The 7,576-nt window shown below is 35.9% G+C and overlaps 1 pseudogene; it reads left to right on the forward strand.

Annotated features, from left to right (window-relative positions):
- The first annotated feature begins 407 nt into the window (after positions 1 to 407).
- On the forward strand, positions 408 to 1,030 carry LOC123583049 (annotated as a pseudogene).
- The last annotated feature ends 6,546 nt before the right edge of the window (positions 1,031 to 7,576 follow it).

A 7,576-nucleotide genomic window follows, 5' to 3' on the forward strand; every position in this document is an offset into this window, starting at 1 on the left:
TAGATAGATAGATAGATAACAGATAATTCATTGTATGTGTGCTTCAAGCCACAGTTACTGGACTCAGTGTCTTAAACAAAATATTACTAGGTAATTTGGTTTTTTTTGAAAGTAAACTTGAATAAGATATTTAAGAAAAGATAAAAGTATACATCATCACTAAGTGGGTTTATTCCAAGTATGTAAAACTGTTTCAATGTTCAGAAAAATTAGTATAATCAATCAGATCATCAGGCTAAAAAACAAAAAATCACACCCTCAAATGAATAAAATCAGAAAAAAAAAAAGACAAAATCTAACATCCCCTTTCATGATGATGGAAAAAAATGGAAAAAGAACAAAGACAACAAAAAAACCTCTCAGCAAACTAAAAATGAGAGGAACTTCCACACATCAAATGTGAGGAAATGGCATTCAGATTCACCAAGTCTTCCATGGTGTTTCTCAAAGCAGGACTGTCCTTTTCATTCATGAACAAGAAACATAGAGTGCCAAGACCTGTCCTTGTGTGTCCTCTTCAGCCAGTGGAGCTTTTTTGAAATCTGGGTCCTGATGAAGTGCCCAAATTGTTTCAAGCAACCCAAAGAGTCAGGATGGTGGTGGGGAAGCATTCCAGAGGACTTGTCTCACCTATTCCATAAAGGATGGCCCCAAAGCAAGATGGACCAAAAAGCACGTTCCCATCCACAGTCTTCTCGGAAAGGCTAGAGATTTTCACGGAAACGATGGCTTCTATGATGGGGTCCAGCACCATGATGAAGAGGAGGAAAACTCATCAAATTTGTGGAGACCAGAGGAGGAAATGGTGGCAGAGGCTGCTGCACTGTGGTTTGCTTTCAGTGGGGCCGGCAGGTCAGTGACTCCAACAAATCCCAAGGCAGAAAGAAAAGGCTCTCATTCTCTAAGACTCTGCAGCTTTGGAAATGCTAAGCAGATTTTATGACAACCTACAACTCAGCAACCAATTGTGAAGCATTTTACTACACTTGTGGAAGGCATGGTGATTGTGTTTCCATCCAGATGGCTGACAGGCTAACCTGAAAACAAAGGCGTAGACAGCCCTTTTACATTTCCTCGGTTACACGCTTCCAATAAAACTTTTTCTAAATTGTCCCTTGGCCTGCATGGAAATAAAATGGTGGTTAAAATACAGTTTTTTTAAAAATTTTTATCGAAAATTTTTGATAAATAACATGTACAAAAACCCTATATCGGGGCGCCTGGGTGGCGCAGTCGGTTAAGCATCCGACTTCAGCCAGGTCACGATCTCGCGGTCCGGGAGTTCGAGCCCCGCGTCAGGCTCTGGGCTGATGGCTCAGAGCCTGGAGCCTGTTTCCGATTCTGTGTCTCCCTCTCTCTCTGCCCCTCCCCTGTTCATGCTCTGTCTCTCTCTCTGTCCCAAAAATAAATAAACGTTGAAAAAAAAAATTTTTTTCAAAAACCCTATATCATACTTAATGGTGAGAAACTAGATGCCTTCCCCTAAGATTGGGAAACAAATCGACGGTCCCTGTCATCACTTTTATTCAACACCATACTGGAAGTCCTAGCTGATGGAAAAAGTTAAGAAAAGAAAAGACACACATGCTGTGAAGGAGGAAATAAAACTCTCCCTATTAATGGATGATATGATAGTCTGTGTTGAAATCTGTAAGAATCAATATAAAAATTCCTGGTACTACTGACTATAGCAAGGTAGCAGCATACAAGGTTAATTTGAAAAGCCAATTGCTTTCCTTTGTACTAGCAATAAACAAATTTAATTTGAAATTTAAAATACAACATTATGCACAAAAATTAGATGACGTAAGTGAAAAACTTCCTAAGTATGTACAAGGACTATATGAGGAAAACTACAAGACTTTGATGACAGAAGTCAAAGGTCTCACTAAATAGAGGGATATTGTATGATCATGAATAAAAAATTCAGTATTGTTAAGGTGTTAGTTCTTCCAAACTTGATCTATAGAGTCTACACAATCCTATACAAAATCCTAGCAAGTTATTTTGTAGATATCAACAAACTGATTCTAAGATTTATATAAAAAGACCCAACAATATTTAACACAATGCTGAAAAAGAAGAAAAAAGTCAGAGGATTGACATTACCAGGCTTCAAAGCTACCGTAACCAGCACAATGTGGTATTGAGAAAGAATAGACAGATCAATGAAATAAAATAGAAAGCACAGAAATAGACCCACACAAATATAGTCAACTGATCTTTGATAAAAGAGCAAAGGCAAATCAATGGGGAAGTCTTTTCAGCCTATGACACTGGAGCAGTTGGATATCTACATGCAAAAAAATAATAATAATCTATATACAGACTTTACATATTTCATAAAAAGTACCTCAAAATGAATCACAGATCTAAAATGTAAAATGCAAAACTACAAAACTCTTAGGAGATGATAAGTGAAAATCTGACTTTAGATGTGGCAATAACTTTCCAGATAACAACATTAAAAGCATTATCCATGAGTGGAATAAATGATAAGTTGGACTTCATTAAAACAAAAACTTCTGCTCTGCAAAAGACACTGTGAAAAGTATTAAGACATAAGAGACTAATAGGAGAAAACAAGTATCAGATAAAAGACAGTTATCCACAATATATAATGGACACTTAAAACTCAACAATAAGGAATCAAAAAAATCCAGTTAAAACTGGGCAAGAGATCTGGACAGAAACCTCAGAGAAGATGTACAAATAGCAACTAAGCATAGGAAAAGAAGCTCAGTATCCTATGTCATCAGGGAATTGCAAATGCAAACCACAATGATTACATCACTACATACTTAGAGTGGCTAAAATCCAAAAAACAAGCAACACCAAATGCTGACAAGAATGTGGAACAGCAGGAAATCGCATTCATTGCTGGTGGAATGTAAACAGTACAGTGACTTTGGAAGAGAGTTTGGTAGTTTCTTACAGAGCTAAATAGTCTTGTCAGATGATTTCATAGTCATGTGCCGGTTTAGGTGAAAATTTGTAGCACATTACTAAGTGAAAGAAAACAGTCTTAAAGACTACATACTGTACAATGGCAAGTATATGCCATTCGGGAAGAGCAAAACTAAAGGAGTAAAAGATAAGTAGGTGGCAATTCGGGGTTTGGGGAGAGGATGAATCATCTATATGGTAATGGATTAGAGTTGGGACATCAGTAAGAACTCATTTTTCACTTGATGTAATTGTAGATGGCTATATAAAGAGCTAGTATTTACAGATATCTGTATATATACAAAGTTTAGTCTATACTAACTATAACTATAACTATATAAATATAACTGACTATATTTTCAAAATGACACTCCAGTAGCAATGAACATGCCTAATGCCCAGATCTTGATTTTTAATACCATTAGCTAATAAAAGGAATGAAGGCTCTGTGGAGAAACACTAATGTTAGGACTGGGGTAGGAAATACACAGGATGAGCCTTGAACATGTTGTCGTGCCAGAAAGTAAGGAAGTGTTCAAAACACACCCACATCCACATACCCCACACCCCGCCTCCAACCACAATCATGCTTTCTAATGGGGTATGTCAAAGAGACACAGGATCCCACTGAAAGAGCACCTAATGGCCAAAGTGGGAACGATTTATGCAACAAAATAAATGTGGCATTATTGGATTTTAACCCAAATTATAAAATAAATATCCATATACTCATACTCCTTAGAAAACCATCCTATGATATTCTTAATACTCCTCTAAACTGGTAAAGTCAGTCAGTGGAATTCTGAGACACTTTCATAGCCAGGGGAACCTAAGGAGACAAGACAACAACTAATGATAGGTGGCATCCTGGATGGGATAATGGAACAACAACAAAATACATGAGCTAAAATCTAAGGAGATCTGAGTAAACTATGAACTTTAGCGAATAATAATGTACCAATATTTATTTATTTGTTTGCTTGTTTGTTTATTTACTATAGCAAACGTACCGTTACCTTATACTAAAATAAGATGACAAAAACAGGGGAAATTGTGTATGTCTATAGCAGGGCATATGTGGGAATTCTCTATACTACCTTCTTAAATTTTCTGTAGAGTACTGATCTAACCAATAAACCTATTAATGAAAAAAAAACAACTACCCTTATTTCACCACCTCCATGGAAGTATAGCTTATTTTCTTTCCAAGTAGTAATTTATAGTTCAGAAAGATACAATGGAATAAAAGTTTTAAAAATACACATAATTTAGTTTTTAATTACTCTCCAAATACTGGCTTCTGATACTAGGAGAAAAATGTGCACTAGTAAGATGAAATAGAAAGCTTACATTGTAACTGATCAATTGACAAATGAACAGATCAACATGGCAAAATAGCATTGCAAGTTTTTGAGGGTGGGGGTGCTCACCATTATTTGAGGGCTTTAGGGAAATTTGGAAATAGATTTGTACATATATAAATTAAGTCATATTACATTGTACAAATATATATTACATAGGTATTCAATATATATATATATACACATATACATATAATTGGTGTATATTATGAACAAGATGTATGTTTTAACTTATTATTGATCTTCTTTATAAAATAATTAAAATTGTCAAAGATGTGGGTTTATTTCCTAAATTATTTTATATTACAAAGATCAATCACCCATTTTAATCAACTTCAGTTTATTACCTCTTTGCATTTAATATTTTCTTAATCTGTGTATTTAAAGCAATAATATGCATTTTTAAAGTCTTATATTGTAATTTGAACTTAATAGCAATAACGATTTAATTTTTACTTGCTTGCAAATAATGTATTGTTCTTTCAAGAACATTTTTCTCAGTTACCAGTGTGACAAAAACTCCCTGTAGAATTTCCTAAAAAATTATTTCAATGTTGCACAAGTGAGCAACTTAACTGCATTATCCTAATTTTTTCTTTATCCTTTTTTTAAAAAAAAAAATAATGTTTATTTTTGAGAAAGGCATAGAGTATGAGCTGGGGAGGAGGAGACAGAGAGGGAGACACAGAGTGTAAAGCAGGCTCCAGGCTCTGAGCTGTTAGCACAGAGCCAGACATGGAGCTCAAACTCACAAACCTCAAGATCGTGACCTGAGCCGATGTCAGATGCTTGACTGAATGAGCCACCCAGGCAGCCCTATCCTATTTTTTTTCTAATGAAAATGACTTATCCTTTCCCTATTACCAGAGCACTGTGAGTTCATATATCAAGAGGTAGGCTTAATAAATCCTCTCTCCCTAAAAGCTCTCCTCAGACCAACCATTAAAAAATTGCAGCTTTTTGTTTTCAGTTAAATACAACATTTTGTGTATATAACATATTACTTTAGCAAATATCATGCATGATAAATTTTATATTGAGAGTGCTAGTCTGGGTGAAAAGATGGTAAATCTTGAATGAGGAGCTTTTAAGATAAATTTGCAGTGGTTTATACCTTATGGTAAAGGTCTCTATACTGATAAATATATACATATATATATATATATATATAATATTCATATATTGATAGATATATTTTAAGTTTACTATGTAGTTAAATATTTAATGGAGTTATTCTTAATGATTAGAGATCATGTTTCCATACTCGAAATGACATTTTTTATTCTAAAGAAATATGTTATATGTATTCATCAATCACTTAAATGTGCTATACAAAAATATGTACCATTAATGCAAATCTGTGATGTGCGGAATAAATAGTATTATAATTGGGTACCTTTAAATATATGATTGAAATACTTTAAAGCAAAATTATGCTGGCTACATTTTATATACCTTTGGATATTCAAGATGTATTATATTTATTAAAAAATGATATTTGGGGCGCCCGAGTGGCTCAGTTGGTTAAGTGTCCAACTTCGGCTCAGGTCATGATCTCGCAGTTTGTGAGTTCGAGCCCAGTGTCGGTCTCTGTGCTGACAGCTCAGAACCTGGAGCCTGCTTCACATTCTGTGTCTCCCTCTGTCTCTGCCCCTCTGCTGCTCATGTCCTGTCTCTCTCTCTCAAAAATAAAAATAAAATCAACATTAAAAAAATGTTTTAAAAATGATATACATTGGGGATACTATCTATTTTATAAAGTCTTCAGAAACTTTTAGACTGAATATTTATAAACATACATGCACACTAATACACATACATGTATATACACATATGGATTCAAATAAGTCATTTAGTTCATCTATTTATGAAAATATGAATTTACACTCCTTGACAGAAACTATGGTTGACCCAAGTGCTCAGAAACGAGAGAGAAGATACTTCATTTACCAAACAAGCACATCTTGTTGAGATCTCAGCTCTGAGGACTGTGAAGAAAGCGTGGTGAAGATTCTGTTCTGATGAGGGTGGGGAGATTGGCAAAGAGACCTCTGACCTTCAGAGGCAATAGGCAGGAGCCATCACTCAGGATGTATTCTACATACTGTAAGTTGGGAGTTTCAGTGTCTGTGTCCTATGATAGCACAGTGGTAAGGGCTCTGCTGAGCAGTGGGGCCTTGTGATACAGGTACTCCTTTTTATGTAGGCTCCGGGTTGGATACTGTAGCTAAGCTAGAGGTTCTATGGTCTATGTAATACCCTTTAATAAATGTATTTCCTTCTTGGGGGAAAAAAGAGAAATGAGCAAGTAGAAGAAATGGAAAAAAATAATGTATATTTGAAAATTTCACACTCTCCTTTAAAGTTTTTTTTTTTTTTTTTTTTTTTTTTTCCTAGTCCAATGCTTCTCAACGAGGGAAGCAGGGCTTGCTCAGGGACCAATTGACAACGTCAGCAGACATTTTTGGTTGTTCTAACCTGGTGGGTGTTACAACTGGCATGTAGAGGGTGGTGGGCACGGATGCTACTAAACATGTGATGTACAATTAAGACCCCTACAACAAGAAAATTATTGGGCCCAAATTTCAATGGTGCTATGTTGAGAAAATCTGTTGTGGGCGGGGGGGGGGGGTGAGGAGGGATAAAAATTCTAGCAGGCAGAGTGTGTCTAATGGCACTTAAACAATTTTAGAAACAATATATCCCATACTCAACTTTATGTTTTGTATAATAAGCAGCCTGCTGGCTTCACAAAGCTTAGGTAAAATCTATTACAGATGTGATTGATATGTGACAGCCTGTTTGATGCTGAACCAAACAGCAGATGGACAATGGAATCTTTAAACTTATAGGTAGATGTGCTCATGTGACTGTAAAAAAACCAGAAATGGCAAAAAGACTGGGTACAGCATTAAGCTTTCCAGCATCTATGAAATGGACATTTAATTCATTTATAAATGTATAGGTCATTGTGGTCTCTGCAGGCCTCTTATAGATGTGCCTGAAAAATGAGTGGAGTCAAAGCAATGAAGCAGGAATCATGCAAAATAAGAGGATTTCCATTTGCTACATTAAAACTTTGAATAGTGGCTCAGTTGGTTAAACGACTGACTTCCGCTCAGGTCATGATCTCGCGGTTGGTGAGTTCGAGCACCGGGGTAGGGCTCTGTGCTGACAGCTCAGAGCCTGGAGCCGGCTTCAGATTCTGCGTCTCCCCCTCTCCCTCCCCCTCCCCCACTTGTCCTCTGTTTCTATCAAAAATAAATAAA

This window comes from Leopardus geoffroyi, chromosome B1 (genome assembly GCF_018350155.1).
Source record: "Leopardus geoffroyi isolate Oge1 chromosome B1, O.geoffroyi_Oge1_pat1.0, whole genome shotgun sequence".
Lineage (NCBI taxonomy): Eukaryota > Metazoa > Chordata > Mammalia > Carnivora > Felidae > Leopardus > Leopardus geoffroyi.